The 21780-nt window shown below is 38.4% G+C and overlaps 1 protein-coding gene across 3 annotated transcripts in view; it reads left to right on the top strand.

Annotated features, from left to right (window-relative positions):
* The window catches only part of BMPER (BMP binding endothelial regulator), a 244347-nt gene that overhangs the window by 35078 nt on the left and 187489 nt on the right, over positions 1-21780 (top strand). The gene's annotated exons all lie outside the window — the stretch shown is intronic.

Below are 21780 nucleotides of genomic sequence, written 5' to 3'. Positions count from 1 at the left end.
GAATCATTTAATGTATGGTAAGCAGAGAGCTGATGGACTTAATTTGTGTTTTGAAAGGCATTTACATTCAGGGGTACCACCTTATGCTCATTCTAAAGTTGCTCACCAAACAGATTAGGCCACAGTGCAGCCAGGCCTGTTGGAGAGATGAGCACAGCACACATCCGACCTGGTGGGGTGGGTGGAGGGTGTGGATCTACCAGGCTTTCCAGCAGAGATAACTCTCCTGGAAGGGCCTCTCTGCCACCAGCAGGAATGCAGGAAGGTGAAATCTAGCATTGCTACCTGGGTGAAGCAGTAGTGAAAGCTTTCTAGCTGCTTTGGCTTCCCCTTGAGTATTGTTTTTCGTCTGTTCTTTCTCTTACCTAAGGGAATCATGAGTATAAGCCGTGATTCTCAAAATGCAGTGGACCTACCGAATCACCTATTAAATGTAGATTCTTGTGCCTTGCCCCCTAATAGTAATAGTAACTGAGGTCATCATCCTCTTCATCAAAATAGCAGCGGCTGCTACAGGTAACCCTTATTCAGAGCAAGCCATTAAATTCTCACAGCTCGGGGAGTCCAGGTGGCTCAGTGGTTTAGCGCTGCCTTCAGCCCAGGGTGTGATCCTGGAGACTTGGGATCGAGTCCCACGTTGGGCTCCCTGCATGGAGCCTGCTTCTCCTTCTGCCTGTGTCTCTGCCTCCTTCTCTCTTCATGTCTCTCGTGAATGAATAAATAAAATTAAAAAAAAATTCTCACAGCTTAGTGAGGTAGGTACTATCATAGCCCTATTTTGCAGAGGAAAAAAAATGGTAGCACTGAGAGGATCAGTGACTTGCCCAAGGTCACAGAGCTAGAAAATGATGGAGATGGGGCAGAGAGTGTGGTCTCACTGTTAGGATTGCAGGCCTGCTGTATCACAAGCCCTGGGCCTGGGTCCCTGAGTCTACATTTCTAGGTTTCCACCAGGCCTCTCAAGGGGGCTCAGGCTTGAGAACCACTGCTACCAGATGAAGAAAGGACAGAAAGACAGAGGGTGGGCCTTCTTGATGAGGGAATGAGAACCACAGATTTACAGGCTGTTTGGTTGGTATCTACTCTGATCAACACATCTTTGAGGTGAAAAAAATCTCTTTGTTCTCAAACTTTTACACTTTGTACTTAAGAACTCTACAATTTGACTCTGACCTATTTTCTATTTTGCTCTCCCTTTTGTTCTAACCAAATTGATCTGCTTGCTGTTCCTCCATATTAGTCATCATGGCCTTGGCAGTGAGGCCATCATGGTCCTCTAACTCTATGCACTCCTCGGATTTGTGAATTGTATATTACTACAACAATGGTGTAAGAAATAAAGTAAAATAGATATGACCAAGAAAATTTAACTCAAATGTTGAAGTGCTGATGAATGTATATCAAAACTCATTCCCAGTTATTTAATTGTGTAATAAATGGGGGGATTGATCCCCAATAATTGGTTGTCCACCTCCCATCATCTGTTTGGACTTTTCTCTCTTCCTCTTTTCCTTTCTAGCATAATTATATATATTAACTTCAGCGTGATACCTGTTATATTAATATATTATCATACCAAAAAATTTAAACAAAAGGGGAAAAAAGTCCTATTTGAACTACAAAAATCCATTCTTCTCAGAAATAACTCTCATCAATTTATTGGATCTTTCCCAGACCTTTTTAGTTTATTACATAGTTGTTCACACATATATACATATGCATATATACATAATTTCATATCTATGGCTTTATTTTTACATAAATGGAATTAAATGTTACATCATCGTTTGCAGTTTGCTTTTTTAAAAAATATTTTATTTATTTATTCATGAGAGAGAGAGAGAGAGAGAGACAAAGAGACACAGAGAGAGGCAGAGACACAGGTAGAGGGAGAAGCAGGCTCCATGCAGGGAGCCTGACATGGGACTTGATCCTGGGACTCCAGGATCATGCCCTGGACTGAAGGCAGGCACCAAACTGCTGAGCCACCCAGGGATCCCTACAGTTTGCTTTTAAAAAAGTATTTCAACAAGAGTAGGACATAGGAATTTTCCCGTGTCAGTTCATGCCTTTCAACCATTGTATGGATTCATAGCATACATGTACAGTAATTTATTTAACATCTCCCCACTGATAGTTGTTTAGATTTTTGTTTTTTTTTACTAAGAAGGGAACTAGCTTGCCATGACTATTGTGCCTACATGTGTATGTTTCTTAAGGACAGAAAGCTGGAAATTGATGTGACACGGACAAGTTGTGCAAATGTTCAGTTGAAAAAGACATTCCTCAGTGGGCTCCAAAGAAGGCAAGAATAGTCTCCTTTCCTAGTCTCCTCACAGTTTTTAGGCTGTTTCTTCCTGAAAAGATTATGGAGGAGAGAAGGGAGAGTTAGTGTTACACATGGCAACATTTTAGACATACTGGCTGCCTTCACCTTAAAAGCTTGCCCCTCCCCATCCTGCCAGTTCCTCACTTTCCGCTGCCACATGGACTCTGATCCTGCTACTTCCCTGTTCTCGACTTCCCCCATAGTACAGGGAATGTTTTCCTTCCCCTTTCTGTGGTCTGATGAGGAATGGTAGCAAGTGCCTCTTAAAGAACCTAGCTGAGGTCTATCCATTGCTTTCGTGCTTTTCTGTGTATTCTAGAAAGCACTGACAGTTGTCAACAAGTTAAGACTTGAATGATATTATTTTCACAGAATTTGGCCCAATGTTGACAACCTGCAGTTTTTGAATTGACTGAATTTAGATAGAGCTTAGATAAAGGAAGGGGGAAATGTTTTACTTGCCTCATATTTCTAAGAATGATCTCTCAGTTAGAAATACCATTATTGGTATCTTTGTCATCCTAATCATCAAGCATACTCCACATTTGAAGCATTTGAAAGTGCTCTGAGTTTATTACTTTTTGTTTGTTTTGATACTTCTAATGTGTAGAAAGTATGGAGAGAAGAAGGTGTATTATCAGCTCATTCTTTCTTGGACTATCTCTTAAAGAAATTTGGGCCACATAAAAATCCCATATTATGCAATGTTTATGTTTATGCCTATATTTTATTCTTTGTGCTGTCATATATTTGGGCCACGTCTGTAATTAGTGTTCATAGCTTATTTATGATTATGTGGGGCCTAATTTCATTCTTTTAAATAATTACAGATATTTATATCTACTGGATTTTTAAAAAAAGATTTTATTTATTTATTCATAAGAGACAGAGAGAGGCAGAGACATAGAGAGAGAAGCAGGCTCCATGCAGGGAACTCGATGTGGGACTTGATCCTTGGACCTGGGATCACACCCTGAGGCAGACGCTCAACCATTGAGCCACTCAGGCGTCTCTATTTCCTGGATCTTGATCTTTATGACCGTGCCCATTCTTTAAGGGTCTTTATGAGTTATTCCCATTTTTGTTTGGGGCCAGGCTGCTGATGAGGAACACACATTCATGATGACATTGTTCCTATAGGAAAACACAATCTTTTATACATGGATCACCTGCTGCTGTGATTAAAAGTGGAACCTGCTTGTATCTCCCAAGAGCTCTGACTCCAAGGCTTTTAAGAGCCTTGGGCTTTGCCTTTCAAGTTAGTGCTCTTGACACCCTGTGGGTAGTGAGGTGTTAATCGAGGATTGGTTTTAAGATCTTAGCCTCACTACTATCTCCATAGAAGCAGTTCTGAGGGATCTTGTTTTCCCACAAGGCAGAATACTGGGTTAGTTGGTTTGCATTCACCACTTAGTCCTCACAATAATGAGGTAATTTCTATCTTTCTCATTTTATGTATGAGGTAACTAAGGGCCCAGAGAAGTTAAATCATTCATTTGCCGAGGTGTTAATGACCCACAGCTCAGCCAGAGGGTGTCAGTGTCCTCAAGGACCTAGCTCTCCTGAGGGGCAGAGGAATTCCATCCAGGGGGACCTTTTCTAGGGAAGGTGTGCCAGAGTGCAGAGGGAGAGGGAGGAAAGAGACTGCCTGGGCAAAGGACTGGGGAGTGTTCTAGGGAAGGCTTTCCAGAAAGGGCAACTCACTTTCATGAACAAGGAGTTAATCACGTCCGAAGAGGGCTATTCAAGGAAAAGTTCCCAGGTGAAGGTCATAGTACACACAAAAAAACGTGAAATCGTTCTTAAACATTGTCTGCCACTATTAATCATTTAGGGAACGTGGTAAAATGCCGCTTTCTGGGCTTTCCTTTAGACCAGCCGAATTAAAACAAATCTAGAATAAATTTTTGTTGATTTGTTGATTGGAGGAAAGAGATCAGATAAAAATGTAATAGAATCCTATCATGACTTCTACTTACTTTCCTCTGAAAAAGATGTTGATATTGAAAAGGAAATTGTAGGGATAGATCTACTTATGGACAGAAATGTGAAAATTCATATTTTTCAGAATTCTTAGGAAGATTGTGTGTGTGTATGCATTCATGCATTTTGTTCCTGTTTACTTCAATCAGATTGTTTATATTTCATTCATTCATTCATTCATTCACTCAACAAGTGTTTACTAATCTGCATGCTAAGTTTTTATGGGATAGCACTGTTTACCAAACTATTTTCAACTGTTATGAATCCAAAAATAGTCCTTAAAATAGAAAAGTAGGTAGATTATAACTAGCTCTTCTCAAGCAGTTATTTCAATGTACTTCTCAGATTATTTTATGTTAAAGTGGTTATAAATTTTCATCCAAATAACCTAACAACAAGACAAAGATTAATCTAATTTGAAAAAACTCAATATTGTTTGATGGAAACAGATGAAATCATTGAGAGACAAATACAGTTTTGGCAGCGTTCCTGTATTTACTTGGATTGAGAATCACTCTTTAATTTGGGGTTCTTTCATGAACAATAATGTATTTGTTATCTGAATATATGTTTGTTATTAGTGGATCATAAATGAATAAGGTGTGTTTCCAGCATTTATAGGTCAAATTCCATCTTCTTCATATAGAACATGAAATATTAATTGTTAGCAATACTTTGATGAAAGAAATAAAAAAGTCTTTCATTTGTCAAGTGGGGTTTATTTTCCACAATCTTCTCTTGCCTGATTTCTCTTGCTTTATCTTACTTTTCTATGGGTTGTGATCCCATAGGTTGCATTTTTTTAATAGTTTAACTTTTATATTTGATTTAAAAGATATCCTACTATGTCTCATGAAATGAAAGAGACAAAGTATAAATATTTGCATACTAATTCCTAGAATCAGGCCAACCATCCTGGGTTCTGATAAATAAAAATTAGAGAGCACAGAATTCATGGAGAATTTTAAGGGGATTTGGCTCATTTATATAGACCAATTTACTGACCAAAGTAAAAAGGAATTATGAATAATGGTAAAAAATTGAACATTATTAACTACAGGCTGCCTTTATACAATTCAAGGTCATGAATAAGGGGCCTCTTCTCAATGTTGTTTGGAGAGTGACCTGCAAGATGATCATGCCTTTTATAATACTGCTTTGTGGCTGTTTGGAGGGAGGCGCCCACTTATCATATAATAGGAATGAACATTAAAAAAACCCACTTATTTAAAAATAGTCACACTCCCTATGTTGACAGAGTAAATTGTCCTATTGTTTAAACATTTTAAGATTTAAGATTTAAGATTTAAGATTGCTGTTAGCCTTGTGCAAATCTGGTTGTTTGCTTTTAACCAAAGTTCTTTTGGCAGTCCCAAGAGGGCATTGATTGTTGCCTAAACAAAAGAGTGGCTCTTTCCTCAACCTCCGTTTTTCTTTCTTTTAGAGGGGACCAGATTCTTTGGTAATGATTATAGGTGTTCTACCCAGATGCAATTTGCCCCAGCTTTCACATCCCAAATAAGGAATGAGCTGTCTTCAGGTTATTGCTCTAAAGGTCATTAAACCATACTGTGAACTACAGTTAAAGAAGATTTTTCGAGGAAGACATATTTCAGTCTTCAGGTTTTTATAGATATTTTAATATTTAGCCCTGAGGAAGTGGTTATTATTATTCTGATTTAACAGATGGGGAAACTGATGCTTAGGGATATGAAGTGATGTTTTTGAAGATCCCACAGTTGCTGAGAGGTAGGGGAGGCGACTTAGACTCCAAATGCTCCTATTCCTGCTATCACACTGCCTGTGAGATAAGAGGGAGGGAGGAGAAACCTGGATTAGTAGGAGAACTCCAGAAATAAAGGAGAGAGATGACAACCTCAATTTTATCTTTGCCTTGCCACACCCCTTTTCCTTCCCTGGGCTTTTATAGCCCGGGTGGACTTGCAATTTCAAAGGAAATATGTGGGCAGAGAAGTTTTGTGGAGGTGATTGAAAAAAACATGTGCCTTAGGAAGCAGTGGCTTTTCTTACTGACATTTTTTGGGAACCCCTAACTTAATGTTTTTTTCCCCTTAGTATCCATGACTGCTTATACTGCAGCAGTGCCCCAGTGAGACAATTTAGATGTTTAGTCTTTTGTATGTGTGTGCCTGCTTTCATAAAATATTTTTAATAGAGAATGCATTCATACAATTAAACTACACAAAGCATCTACAGTCAAAGGAAGGCTTTCTCCCACTCTTGATGACTCTGACCACTTGATACCCTTTCCTGGAGATAACCACTTAACCAGATTCTTGGGGATCCTTCCAGAGCCAACCTTTGCACACTATGTGTGTGTTTGAGGGTGTGTGTGTTTTGTCTTCAACCAAACGAAAGTATCCACTAGCTTTACTTCTAGCAGTTTTAGTGCTGAGACCCTAACATATCACTTAAAACATCTTAAGAAATTGCATTGCTTTGAAAAACATTCCACCATTGAGCTACTCAATTCCAGGGCATTCTTATTTTTATCATGATTTTGAGCGTAGGAGAATTTCTGATATGTTCCTTGAGGAAAGTTGTTAGACTAATGGAATGCCTGCATATACATTTTAACTTATGCAGTATAACTAATTTTATCTACTCAGGCTCAGTAATTTGAGTGGGGATTATTTACAGGTTTTTAAAGACAAGAAAAAAAACCATAACAAAACAACGAACTGGAGGGGTTTATTTTTCCCCTCCTTTACTCTAACTGAAAAAAGATGTATAAAATGTTATATTTCAAAGATTGGTTTCCCATAATATAAACCAGGCTATTTTGGCATTTAAATAAAAATGACCCTATTTGTTTTAAAAAAAATCTTGTTAACATTAAAATCATACTTTACAAAAATCTGTTATAGTTGTTAAAACTAGTAAGAAAACATAAAACAGAGATCAGCTTTCCCTGTCAGATTTGTCCCAGCCCATTTATTCAGGGCCTCTGTTTTTTAAATTCTGTAAGATTTTGGAAGGCAGTTTAAGTGAAGAGTTTGTGGTTGCCTTTAAGTTAGAAGATTAGATTTTCAAGGCTTGCTGCTGGCTTGGGTGCATCAGTTTTCACTTTTTGAAAGTGGGCAAGTTGAAGATGTTTTCATTGTGTTGGAGGAGACTGGTGGCCCTGGTCTTCCTTTAGTATCATATGCAAAGTGCTTCAATCAGGTATGGGCTTGACAGCTGTAATAGAACACAGGTGATTTCAGCATTCAGCTGCTGATACACAGTCTACTAATTTTCTATTGGTACTTAACAAGCAATGACAAATTTAGCGGGTTAAAATAACACTCATTTATTAGAGTTTCCATGGGTTAGGTTTCTGGGCACAGCTTACTTGGGTCTCATAAGTCTGCATTCAGAGTCAACTAGGGCTGGGGTCTCATCTGAGGCTCAAGGTCATCTTCTAAGCTCATGTTATTGTTAGTAGAATTCACTTCCTTGCAGCTTAGAACGGCTTGCTTCTTTCAGGCCAACAGGAAAGCATCTCTCTGACCTATAGATACTTTAAAGGGCTCATATATTAGGTCACGCCCATTCAGGATAATCTCCCTTTTTAACAACTCAAAATCAAACTGATTAAGAATATTAATTACACCTGCAAAATCTATTTATCTTTGCTAGGCAAGATAACCTAATCACAGGAGGGCCATTCATCACATACACATGTCTTGCGCACAGTCAAGGGGATTACATCTTAGAATCCTACCAACTATACTCAGACTAGGTCTGAGATGCGTGGCAAGGAGAAGCATCTATGGAGAATGCTGCTTAGAGCCAGAAGATAGCTTATGATCACACTGCACAGTGTAAGAGCTAACAAATGCTGACTCTTGGCTGTTCTCTCTCCTCCTCTGGTCTGGTGGCCATCAAGACCTGCAAGGTCTGGTTCCTGCTATCCTCTATCCTTCTCTTGTTCTGGACTTCTCTAGTTAGAAGACCTTCGTTTCCCTGTGTTCTGCCATAGGGCTTTGCATATCCTGTTGACTCTGCATGTTAACTAGGTTAACCTAGTTAACCTGTACCCTTTCTTTAGTTCTTACTTTAGGCATCACTTCCTTGATGCCACAGCTACTTGCCATGAAATTAAGTATCCCTTCTTCTTAAGACGAGGCATCATTTTGATTTCACATTTTGATTTTCTGTAACACCCACTAAGCTGGAGGCTCTGTGAGGGCAGCGACTATAGTATTCTCAGCTGTGGTCACTGTGCTTGTCACACGGTGGTTGCCTACTAAATATATGTTGGAAAACGGGGAGTAGGAAAAAGATAGGAGAATTTGGACCAAATTTCAGCCTTCCTTAGTTAGTATTCATATGCTGCATATTTAGTGTATTACTATTGAGCCATATATATCTTTTTAAAAACTTTTTATTATTTTTAAAAGTTTTATTTTTATGCATGAGAGACACAGAGAGAGAGGCAGAGACCTAGGCAGAGGGAGAAGCAGGCTCCTGAGCCTGATGCAGGACTCAATTCTAGGACCCTAGGATCAGGACCTGAGCCAAAGGCAGACACTCAACCACTGAGCCACCCAGGTGTCCTTCAAGTCATATGTATCTTAACACATCTTAAGTCCTTTTCGGATTCGGCATGGCTTAAAAAGGAGTCGAATAAGAATTATAGGAAGAGAATAACAATGTATGACAGGCATGAAAAATGGCTGAATGTTTATACCCAGCCCTGGGTTCCCGATACTTTACTGTTTCTTCACTGAATTCCATACAGGTTAAAAAAAAAAAAATCCTCAAAATCACCAGCACCTGTGTGTATTTTTATGTGGCAGTGACTGTAGTGCATTTCAGTGTTAACAGACTTGGTGATAACCTCCATGTAATTTTTGGTAGCTCTTTCCTTGTATTGTGCAAGTTACCAAATAATATTATGCAATTATGACTTCAAATTTCCTAGTTACCATCATTTTGATATGATTATCTGCTTCCTTTTTATCACATCACATAAAACACACCTCTAATTTGGCTTTGAGTTTTCTGCAGCTGCTCTTAAAACTATTTTGTGACTCCTTGTAACTTGTCTGCCATGAAGAATAAAACCTCTCTGCACTTGAAGATGATTTTCCCTCTTTCCTGTCTAATGTTTCCGTATAAGAATGAAATCATAGTGATGCTTATCATCTGAAAATTTCTTGGAATCAAAACACTCTGATCTCCTCTGAGGCTTCTAATGGCATTGCTTCATGGAGGCTATCGGACCAAGAGAAAAAAATAAAGTGAGGGGTTCTCAGTGAAAAGTTGGGGTCCATCATTAGAAACTACAGGAAAGAAACAATTTGACATGGAAGCCCTCAACACATGCTTAGGTTCTCTTTGATTTTCTGCTTAAGTTTGGCAACTGCCAAAAATGGAAAGTATGTCTGTATGTGTGACATGTATCTCTTTATGAAGATGCATGACTGTATATGCATCTATTTATTATTTTAAAAATGATCATAATGCTGTACTTATAACCATTTTTATTGGGCTTTGATCAAAGATCACTCTTTATCTTTAGAAAAAAATTAGCACTTTTTTTTTCTTTTAAGATCAAATGTTCTAGGTTCTCTTTTTGAGAGGAATCTCATCTTGAGAGTTAGTATGTATTTGCCTTAGAAATCTGTCTGCTGGAGAGGCTGATGTTTAGCAGTACTGATGATAATGAAGGTGAACAAAGTACATTGGTATGTCCATGAACTTGAGTGCATCTTCACTCAGATGAGCTTATTTACACCGGAGACAGCTAATTATGTTTCTGGTAGCTTGGTGGTTAAAGGGCTCAAGATGTTTATCTGCAGACATGCTTGGGCATTGACCAGCTGATGTTTACCACATGAGGCAGCCTTCTGACTACCTAGAATGTCTGAGCATTCTCTGAGCCATACCTGGGACAGGCAGAGGGATCAGATTTAAAAATGCACTTTGAGTTTTTGATGTTTTGGGTTCTGGGGACTGTGGTATGGCCACCGTGATGAGGCTGTGAATGCAAGAGTAATGGCTTGAAACCTCCAGAGGCAAGGACACATTGACAGGCTAAATTCAAAAGCCAGGGTAATATTTTCATGTATCTAGACAAGGAAATTCTGTGCTCTGAGGCCTGTGGATTAGATAGAGGATAGTCATAAATATTCTCAGTCTTTCAAGAATGACAAGAGGACAAGACTTGGAATTAGATGCAGAATCAATTCCCAAATCTGTCACTTCTAGTTACTTGACCTTTGTCAAGCCACCTCTTTCTAGGCCTTGGTTTTGTCTTTGGCAAAACTCAGGGGTCTTGAACCTGGATGGCCTCAGAATTGCCAGGGCTAATGTGAGATATTCAGATTCTGGAGTTCCACTCCAGGTCAAGTGAATCATAATTTCCAGTGAGTGAGGCCCAGGCATCTGTATTATTTTTTTATTATTATTGTGGTAAAATATATATAACATAATTGCCATTTTAAAATGTATAGTTCAGTGGCATTGAATGTGTTCGCATTGTTGTGCAACCATTACCACTGTCCATTTCAAGAACTTTTTCATCATCCCAAGCTTAAACTCTATCCCCACTCAACAATAACTCCCTATTCTCAGCCCCTGGTAACCTCTATTCTACTCTCTATCTCTGTGAATTTGCCTATTCCAGGTACCTTCTAGAAGTGGAATCGTATCACATTTATCCATTTGGAACTGGCTTATTTCACCTAACATAATATTTTCAATGTTCATTCATATTATATAGCATGTATCATGATTCTATTCCATTTTGAGGCTGAATAAGAATTCATTGTGTGCATATAACAGCTTTTGTTTATCCATTCATCCAGCAGTAGACATTTAGGTTGTTTCTAGTGGGCATCTGTATCCTTAACTAGCTCCCATGTGGTTCTGATGTTCAACAGGCTTGGAAGCCACTGGAATTAATGTTCTTCTGGTTAAATTCTCAGTTTGTGTATAGAATGCTTAGGAGGAGGGTGAGATATAATGTCATAACTTAAAAGATGTGACTATTGGTATTTTTAAGTTATTTATCTAGGTATATAGAAAAAAGAGCATGGCCTTGGATGCCAATGAAATCCCCTAAACTCTAGCCAAATGTTCATGGTCTGTTCTTAGGAAGAAGAGAAGCTTCACAGACCCAATAGCCACTAATGTTAAAATACATAGTTCTGTACACAGTGGTGTGTTGGAGTGCTTATCTTCCCAACTTTTTGTTCAGGGACATCATATTGGTAGTTTGAAATTGACTGGTGGGAGTATTTACACCTTGGAAATTGGAAAACCCTACAAAATCAGGGCTTTTCTCTTTTGTAGAGCTGATTATTAAACATTGGCAGTATGCCACTGACTGCATGCTATGTGTTCAGGATTTTTATTATTTTTTAAAAATACCACTAACAAAATAAATATATTTTAAAAGATAAGCCTTTGTTGACAGGCTAAAACCCAGAAATCCATGCTTTCAGATTTAGAAAGTGCAGGTGATTGATGGTTCAGAGCTCCCATTAAACTCCCATTAAGCACCTCTCCTTGAACTCCATGTTGGATGAAGTGTGGGTTTCTCTCTTGGTGGCGATTTCTCCTTATCCTCCTTCAAGTATGATCATGCCCATCAATGACTGCTTTTCTTGTCAGATATTTGGCAATCTCTTTTACAGCTTCTGCCCATGGGTGAAGAAGGTCTTTTTCAATTTTCTCCTGTTTTTAGAGAGGATGAATTTTTCTCTTTAATGCCCTTATCTACCCATGTTGCAAATGTAATGAAGACCTCCCTCAGTTTTCATGGCATGAGATTAGAGGGGGGCCACACACAGCCTCCCAGAAGACTCCACAAATATGTTTGTGCTGTTTAATCAGACACTTTTTCTGCTGGCCACACAGTCCTAAAATCATCCCATGCAAATGAGCCTCAGCTCAAACCTTCTAGAAAAGAGCCCAGGTAAAGAAGGTGGCAGATAAGAAAAAGATGGGCTATAAGGATCTGCATTCCACTCCTGACCCTCCAGGGATGACCTTAGTCCTTGGACTGCTCTTTGACAAATGCTCTCTAAAAAGTGTAATTGACAAACACAGGCAGGCTTCATCCTGCAGGGGAGAGGCTCCTAGGTGATGCATGCATCAAGCCTGATTTTCCCATATAAACAATTTTTTAAAAGACATAAAAAGGGATATGCCTAACAGGGGTATTTTGTAGATATAGACAAGCATATTCCAAAAGTTATATAAAAAGGCAAAAGATCTAGAATAACCAAAACAATTTTGAAAAACAAGAATAAAAGGGGGAAAATCAGTCTACCCATTTTCAAGACTTATAATATAGATGCAGTCATAAAGATGATGCGGTATTGGCAGAGGGTTAGATGTATACATCAATGAAGCAGAATGGAAAGCCCAGAAATAGACTCCTACAAAATGCACAACTGACTTTTGATAAAGGTGCCAAGGCAGTTCAATGGAAGAAGACTGACCCTTTCAACATCCGGTGCTGGAAGAATTAGACACGCACAGGCAAAAAAAATGAACATGAGCTGAACCTTGTATGTTATACAAAAATTAATTCAAAATTGATCATGGACTTAAATGTGAAACACAGAACTATGAAACATGTACAAAAAGCATATAGGAGAAAAATCTGTCAGACCTAGGGCTGGGCAAAGAATTTTTTAGATTTGATACCAAAGGCACTGTCCATAAAATGGAAAAATTGATAAATTAAACTTCATTAAACATTTTTGCTTTGGGGAAGACCTTGTGAAGAGAATAAAAATATCTAATTAGACAATGAGAAAAAGACATGAGGAGGTGTTTCACTATATTGTATACACAGATGGCAATAGAGCACATGAAAAGTTACTCAACATCGTTAGCCATTAGGAAAATTCAAATCCAAACCTCCGCGAGATATTACTACTCACCTATCAAAATGGCTAAAGAAAAAAAATAGCATGATTAACACCAAATGCTGGTGAAGATGTAGAAAATCTCTGATATATTTCTGTAAAAATACCAAATGATTCAGCTACTCTGGATGAGGGTATAATGGTTTACAGAACTAAATATACACTTACCATATAACCTAGCAATTGCTGTCTTGGGCAATTCCAGTAAAATGAAAACCTCAAAACTCTATACACAAATGTTCATAGCAGCTTTAATCATAACAGGCAAAAACTGGAAGCAACTCACATGTTCTTGAGTGGGTGAATGGTTAAATAAACTGGTATATCCACACCATGGAATACTACTCTGCAATAAAAAAGGACTAAACTATTGATCCATGCAAAAACTTGGATGTCAAAACAATTATTCTAAAAGAAAAGAGCCAATCTAAAAAGGCTGCATACTGTATGATTCCATTTATGTAACATTCTTGAATAACAAAATTATACAGATGGAGAGCTGACTAGCGGTTGTCCAGGCTTAGAGATGGAGGCTACAAGGGGAGTCAGTGTAGTTATAAATGAATGGCTTGAGAGGGCCTTGTTGTGATAGTACAGTTCTGAATATTTATTGGTTATACAAAGATATACATATGATAAAACTGCATAGAAACACACACACACACACACGTACAGGTGAAGCCAGTAAAATCCAAATAAGCTCTAGACTGTACCAATGTCCATTCTTGATTTTGATACTGTACTATAGTTATGCGAGATGTTAATGCTGGAGGAGCCTGGATGAAAGGTGCATGGAGAAAATATTTTTTTGTATCTTCCTGTGAATCTATAATTATTTTGAAACAAATGAAAAGAACATTTTCAAAAGAAAATTTTCAAAAGAAAAATGAGGGTGGTAGGATATTTCTGACAATTTTTCTGCAAGAAGCCCTAAACATCCTATTTAATCAACCATAAAGGTTATGTCTGTGTAATCTGTTTCTCAAGTGTGAAAATCATGCAGTACAATTCATTAATCAAATAGATGGCATTTCTTATGCGTGTTGTATATAACTTATTTCTTCTTCATGCTAGTCAAAGAGATTTTCATGGATATCCTTGAAAATACTTTGGGGAAACTGAGAGTTCCATTCATGACTCTTTGTGGCTGCCATAATTTATCCTCTGAGGTGTTTGGTGTTTGGCTGTCTTCAAATAAATCTTATTTTCTTAAATTGCTGCTGTGTGTCCCAAACTGTGAAACATGTTCCTGTTTTGAAAAATGCATGAATCCAACCTTAGATGTTTGAATTTGATCTTTTGATCCTTTATCATTTGTTGCTTCAAAAGGCCTAAAGGTTGGCATGATTGGTAGCCCAAGGTAAAGACGTTCAGAACAGAGTTTAAATGTAAACCCACAAAATCAGGTCTTGCCTCTTTGGCCACAACATCTGCATTTTACTTTATAATATTGTTTTTTAGACATCACTGGAACATGATGTTAAAGTAACACCGAAAGGCAGCATGTTATGTTCCTCATGGATATCATTTTTACTTTGAAGCTACCACATTCTAGGTTTCCTTCATGTGGATGGCAGGAACCAAATAATGAATCGAACATGAATTTTGGAGCAAGATAAAAAGAATGACTGTATTTTGATCTGGACAAAGTAATTTAGCTTTTCTTGATTTCTTCATTTTAAAAACTAGGGGTAAAGTGTTCTCTGTCCTAGAATTCTTTTTGTGAGGATAGAATGAAATCACATGTGAAAACCCCAAGAACAGTGCCTTACCTTTAATAACTATGTAGTAAGTTTTATTTTCTCTCTTCTATTTTCTCTTGTTGGAGGATTATTTATTTAATATTTCTGAAAATATTTTATGGAACTCACCTTTGGAAATGACCTCTGGTAACATTTTGCTGGTCCACATTAGAAGACCAGTCTGATGACTTCATAGGACAATGTCTCCTGGTTTTTACTCTTTTTCCATTTTTGCTTCATCTGAGCTCCACTCAGTTCTTTCTCCTTTGCCCATTGAGGAGCAATGGATATTGGATGTTTAACAATGGGATGCTGAGGATATAATGGACCTGGCCCCTGCAGTGCCAATTCAGCCCAGAGGGAGAAGCATTCCTGTGTTCTTTATAGTAAGAACAGATCAACTGCAGGAGTGATGGGTGATGTGGATCTATAAAAAAATTGTTGCAGGTATTTTTGTCTCTTAATGCATTGCATATTTCCTTTATTACATTAATTACACTAAAAGTTTGAAAGCATATTTTATTGCATAGAAGCCTAATTTATTTGTGGCTCCTAGAATCTGTTTTATTACCATAATATCAATGCCAGATATTGTATGTATTATAATCTTATGAACTTATGAGACTGGCTCTATAAGCCACAATTTCTTCACTTTACAGTCCTCAATAAACACATAGATTAGAAATCCAAGTAAGTCACGTGGAGATTTTGTAATGGTGAAATGAGTTGAATTTGCAAATCATCTGTACTTGTCTAATACTTCTGCATATTTGGGATTTTATTCATAAAGCCGTCAAAAAGTAAAATAGCTTCCCATCATTTATTTTTCTATTGATTATTTCATTTCAATCATCTATTTAATTTCTATTTGAAAAACAAAACAAAAAAGTCATGAAAAAGAATGTTGTGGGGGGCACACACTACTCTTTAAGAACTCTGTTCATGAGGCTGATTCTTTCTCTTGGGATTGAGGAAATGGTTTGACTATAAAATTCCCATTAGCCAAAAATAAGCAAAATTGCCTGCAGGATTCATGGTAGGTACAGCCTTGGAGAGTAATAAAAGCCTGTTTTAAATGAACTCCTAAGGACACGATATAAGCCCTAGAATGGCTAGTCAGATTTTATGTTTATCCCTCTTGATTATACTTCCATATGTTTCTGGAGAACAGTGTCTGAAAAGTGCTTCATTAAAAAAATTGTATTGGACTGGGGTAATTTGGGGCTTATTGACCAAGTCCCAGGGCTAGGGGTAACCTATCAGGTGGCCCGGAAACAGCAAAGAATGGCAAAGCTGTTTGCTCTGCTTCCTTGTGCCATGTGGCATGAACTGACTTCAAAGACCCCAACTTCTCTTTAAGTAAGTATGACAGTTTGCATGCTAACCCTTGCCCCCAACAAAAGACAAAAATAAAACAAATTTGGGGTACCAAAGTGGATTTTGGAAAGAAAAGGCACCCTCCTACAAGTTAATCTAAGATGAGGCTTGCACAGCATGGGAAGACGGGACCAGGAAAGTGTTGGTATGCTTGTCACTACTTAGGTTTGGTAGGTCCTGGAAGCTCGAGGACTTTCCTTCATTCTGTTCGATCCTTGCCCACCTGTTACATGAGGGGTAGTAGGGTTAGTCGGTGTTAAAAGAGAGAGGCTTTGACATCTGAGTTGCTGCAGGGAAGCTTTGCTGTTTCTGGAAGTGGAATAGTGGATTGAACTATTCTCTCCAAGAGGAGAAACACAGGAGGTCCAGGGAATGTCATCTTTTCAAAATTCTTTTTCTGGGGTTTACAGGCATAGCTGCATGTTAGTGCTTACTATGTATTCCAGTGAAATTGAACATTTCTTAAGTACCTGCCATATACAAAGTACTGTAAGGGACCTATAAAGGGATATTTGAAAGCCCGCAGACACATGAAGAAAGAGCACAAGAGCACATCCTGAGTGGGGAAGTTTCTAGGAAGGCTTCCCAGAGGCTAGGACCTTGAGTTGAGTCTTGAAGGAAGAGTCAGCCAGGTAAAGAAGGAGGGCCTATGTGACCTATGTGTCACTGTGGGGATGATAGAGATGGAGGGAATGGATGAGATCTGGGTTTTTAAAGAAGGGAGCAGCATTTGCAAAATTGTAGGGTGAGATCTTCTTGACATATTTGGGGGGGATTCTATGTGTGGCATGTCTGCAGCGTGGGGAATTTGGGAGCAGCAGATAAGAGAATGAAAAAGTGAGTCAAGGCCTGATCTGAGATATATGCTAAGAAGTTTGAATTTTATAGCAAAGGTCCATGGTTTTTTTTTTTTTTTAAGATTTTATTTATTTATTCATAGAGACAGAGAGGCAGAGACACAGGCAGAGGGAGAAGCAGGCATCATATAGAGAGCCTGACGTGGGACTCGATCCAGGGTCTCCAGGATCACGCCTTGGGCTGCAGGCGGTGCTAAACTGCTGCGCCATGGGGGCTGCCCCAGTCTGTGGTTTTAAATCCTCTCCCACTTCCTCCTTCTAGATACTGTGAGCCAGTTGGTTTGGAAAAGAAAGATTGGGGATAGGTATCAGTCTACATCTCAGCCAGGCTGTGAACCTTTAGTCATTGATAGTGCAAGTGCATGAATGACCCGGACTTGAAAGAGCACACACTGGTAGCTGTGCAGGAGGATGCTTGGCCCTATCCAAGCTGAGAGAAACAGTGAGCCTATTGGAGTAGTCCAAGTGAGAAAGAACTAGCAGCTTAGTTGAGGCAGGAGTGGAGAGAATGGACGGGTAATTGGAAGAGAACATCTAGAAGGTATGTATGTTGTGGGAAGGGGCAAAAAAGGAAGGGGAGTGCGGTCATCTGGCCACAGAGAAGTCCTGTAAGGTGAAGACTGTCTTTGGACTGGGTAGTAGTAAGCAGCTGCAGCCAGAGACAGTGAAGTTTCAGTGGGATGGTGGAGGCAAAAGCCTGATAACCCAAGAACTTCAGGTCTGTTATGAGTGGAGAACATGGATAATCCCAGGGACCTGGATGGAGTTCCAGGACTGAAAGGCCTGGAAAGGTAGGCTGAGGCTAATGCTGTGAGGTGCCTGCTGGGGGTTGTTATTGGTAATGGTAAGGTCCAGTTCTCTGCTCTTAGGCTAATGTTAACCTGACAGATGAGAAGGTTAATAAGCCTTTTTAGGGTGAGACCAGGTGGAGTTAAGGCTTATTAGAAGGCCAATGCCATTTTTTTTAATGGTCCTGATGACTTTTAACAGCTATTTTAACAACAGAATGATGAAAATATGTGGTATTCTTTCTCTCTTGGGATAATATGGCTGCTGAAATGGTCGCAACTAATAGGAAAAATGAGTTTTATTGCTTAATTGTGGATTCAATTTGTGTGTGTACTTCCTGTTACCATTGCCATGTGTTTTCTGAATTGACTAGTTGACTAGGCCAAGCTTCTCTGTAAGAGTGTGTATTTTTAAAAATAATGCTCTGAAATTCTTCTCCACCCGGAAAATATTTAACATATAAAAAGCCAAAAATACATACATAGGTGAAGTATAGCTAGTTTATGCTTGTTTTTGTCTAACTAATTTTGTAGAGAAGAGCTAGTTGGGGATGTGATGGTTTTGATCAGGGTGTCTCAATGTTGGCACAATTGACATTTTGAGTTGGTTGAGCCTCTGTTGTGCCTTGTAGAGTGTTTAGCAGCATCCCTGGGCTCTACCCACTAGATGCTTGTAACACTTTTATCTCCCCACTTGTGGCAACTGAAAATATCTTCTAACATTATTAAAAGTCTCCGGGGTGGGGGATGGGAAGAATGTAAAATCGCCCTAGATTGAGAACTATTGGTTCTCAATATATATTGTAGTGGTTTTATTGGAAGATAACTACTTCCTCCTGCTGCAGTATGGATAGTTTTACTGAAGCGTGTGGAATCTGAGAAGCTTTTTATCACCAGAAGAAAACTAATGAATATTTATAAATTGTCTTGTCAAGAGTTTATTTACAAATATTTGAAGAAAAAAGAAAAGCTACTTTTTTGGTGGCCTGACCATGCCTCTGCTTACCCCATTTACTCACTCTTTAATTTAAAGTTCCTGAATATGCTGTCATTTAGTTTTAATCTGGGTTGTTGAGGTCTCAATGCAAGGATATTATGCACTAGAGAGTGCCCAAATAATACCATCTGCCTAGAACTGGATGTGAAAGTGTGAATTTCAAGCAGGACATGGATTCTAGCATCACCCTCACACCCAAGGCTTTCTAACTTTGAGAAAGCCACTTTAATCTTTCTGTGCAAATTTTCTCATCTGTGAAATGAAGGAGATAAAGTATATTCTCTGTAAGTTTGCTTCTAGCTCTAAGATTGAAATGCTTTGATTGTTTTTTTGAGTGGCTTCCCCTTGCCATGCAACACACCCCCTAGTGCACTGCAACCCAAGATATGCTCTGTAGGTCGCCAATGGTCCATAGACTACATTGCTGGTCTGCATTGAGAGAAGTACAGAAATAGAGACAATTAGAAATGTTCATTATAATTTGACAGAGTAATTTTATGCCTATTACATATAATACAAAAAATTGAGCTTATATTTTGCCTTCGTCTTTTATTTATTTTAATTTTTTAAAAAGATTTAAAAAAAATTTATTTGAGAGAGAAAGAGAGGGCATAAATGGGGCGGGGGGTAGAGGGAGAAGCATATTCCTGCCAAGCAGGGAGCCTGAGACAGGACTCAATCCCAGAAGTCTTGGATCATGCCCCGAGCCCAAGGCAGACGCTTAACCAACTGAGCCATCCAGGTGCCCTTGTCTTAGTCTTTTAAATGGAAACTTTTAGTAATTCATTTTTATTATGTTTTATGAAGATAGAAGTCCACATTGGATTGGAAGAAGAAAAATAAAATAAACTGGTCTTTCGCTAGAGGTAGTTTGAGAAGCACTGCCTTGATGTATGATGGAAATATTTTTTTGCTTCTCTTTTTATACTGGCCAATAAGAGAGATATTTAGTATATACCTCCTCTGGGGTTTTGATAAAGAGAGGGGCAAGATACTGCCTGTCTGCTTTGTCAGCAGCTTAAAGTTGGTGGCAAAAAAAATAAGAGGTAATTCTGTAGTAAATATGAGGTTCTCTTTGGTTATATGTATATATGTCTTCACATAGCTCATGTTAGTATCTTGCATCAAATAACATGTTTATCTTAGAACAGAAACCCAAAGAGCAGTGAAAATGCCCATTTAAACCCCTCCAAACATTATTTTAACCCCCAACATAAACAATCTACTAGAATGTTTGGTATACGGAGTCTCTGTACTAGTGATGTTGGCAAGGATAGGAAGAAAAAGGAAAAGGTGTGGATTATACTTGCTAAAGAGATTAATATAGATGTTTGGGCATCTATTCTATCATTCAGACTCATCTAACATTTGGGAAAATCTGTTCTGTGGACTCGGGTGTGATACACTGATAGGTGAACAAGGGCACTTAAGCAATGAGCACTTCACAGTTTCACCTTGTTCTTCATATGTTAAACTAAGGTGGAGGAGCCAGCCTTTAGACTGACACTTATTTGAGGGAGAAAACATTGCTCCTTTCTCTGCACTGTGAACCACTTGTCTGAATACCTTTTATCCCATATTGAGTGGAATAATCCAGAGAGGCCTGCCCTACTCCTGGGAACCCTTCACACATGACCTGGCATTGTGTAGGAACAGTCTCTGGGCTTGCAGTTCCTGCCTGGTCTGCATGGGTTTTGTAGTGTACTTCCTCCTCCAAAGTAAAAAAGGCAAGATCTTTGCTTGCTCTATTAGCAGCAGAAAATCACCCTTTCTTTCAGTCTTTTTTTTTTTTTTAAATCCAGAGGATGAAAATATATAACATATTTGGAAACTCCACTGGCAGACTTGGCAGGCGTTTCATATTTACTTGGACTTAACATGAATTGGATTTGGTCCTCTGATTTCTCCGCCTCCATCTCTCAGAACAAGTTATTTATTATCCAGTGAGTCTGTGTTAGTGGATCAGACATGCACATGGCACATCTATTGTAAGTGTGTTTGTTCACTAAGATTTATGCTAGCCCAAATTGTTTTATATTGGTTTTCATTGTTGAAAATTTACTATATTCATTCTTGGTTTGGCGTAAGTATTTGTAGTGTGCTAGGGGTTCCTGTGGTTGAACATTTTATCACTATAACACTTCATGCAAAGGAAATTAAAAAATATATAGTGAAAGCATTTCCCTAATATGTTTCCAATCAGCTGTGTATTTTAGTAATTTGATTTGTAGGAACTAGAGAGAAGAATATTACTGAGCTCTTTTCAATCATTCATAATTCTCTGGCAATTCAGATCATGGTTCCAAGTTTATGAAAGTGTCTCTTGAAATTTTCTTCAGTCCTTTAGTATTCAGTTTGTGTATTAAGAGAGTTTTTATATTTTATTATTTTATTTTACTTTATTTTACTTTATTTTATTTTATTTTATTTTATTTTAATTACCACAGCAATATCTAAAAGAATTCAGAGAAGGAGATGAGTTTTCTATCTGTGTCTTGGACAAGAAAAACTGATGTGGATTGAGGTTGACTGGCTTGCCAGAAATCAATCATTGGTATTGAGAGACAGGCCCTTTTATTTCTGCATTATCCTATGTATGTGTTCCTACTTCTGTACTCCTTGGGCTAAGGGATCAGACTGTGACTTGTAAATCCCTTTGCTTCATGCGCTCCTAATAATCTAATATGCAGTGATGAGTGCATAGGCAGGTGCATCTTCCCTGAAAATGTAAAACATGGGATGGAGGGTGATATTTGGACAAGCTAAACAAAGATCTAGGCTGTGATCCTTGTGCCATTATTTCTTTGGCTCTTTCT

This window comes from Canis lupus, chromosome 18, assembly GCF_048164855.1.
Source record: "Canis lupus baileyi chromosome 18, mCanLup2.hap1, whole genome shotgun sequence".
NCBI classification, from domain to species: domain Eukaryota; kingdom Metazoa; phylum Chordata; class Mammalia; order Carnivora; family Canidae; genus Canis; species Canis lupus.
Note: the sequence above shows the minus strand (reverse complement) of the source record. Positions and strands in the feature narration are given on the sequence as shown.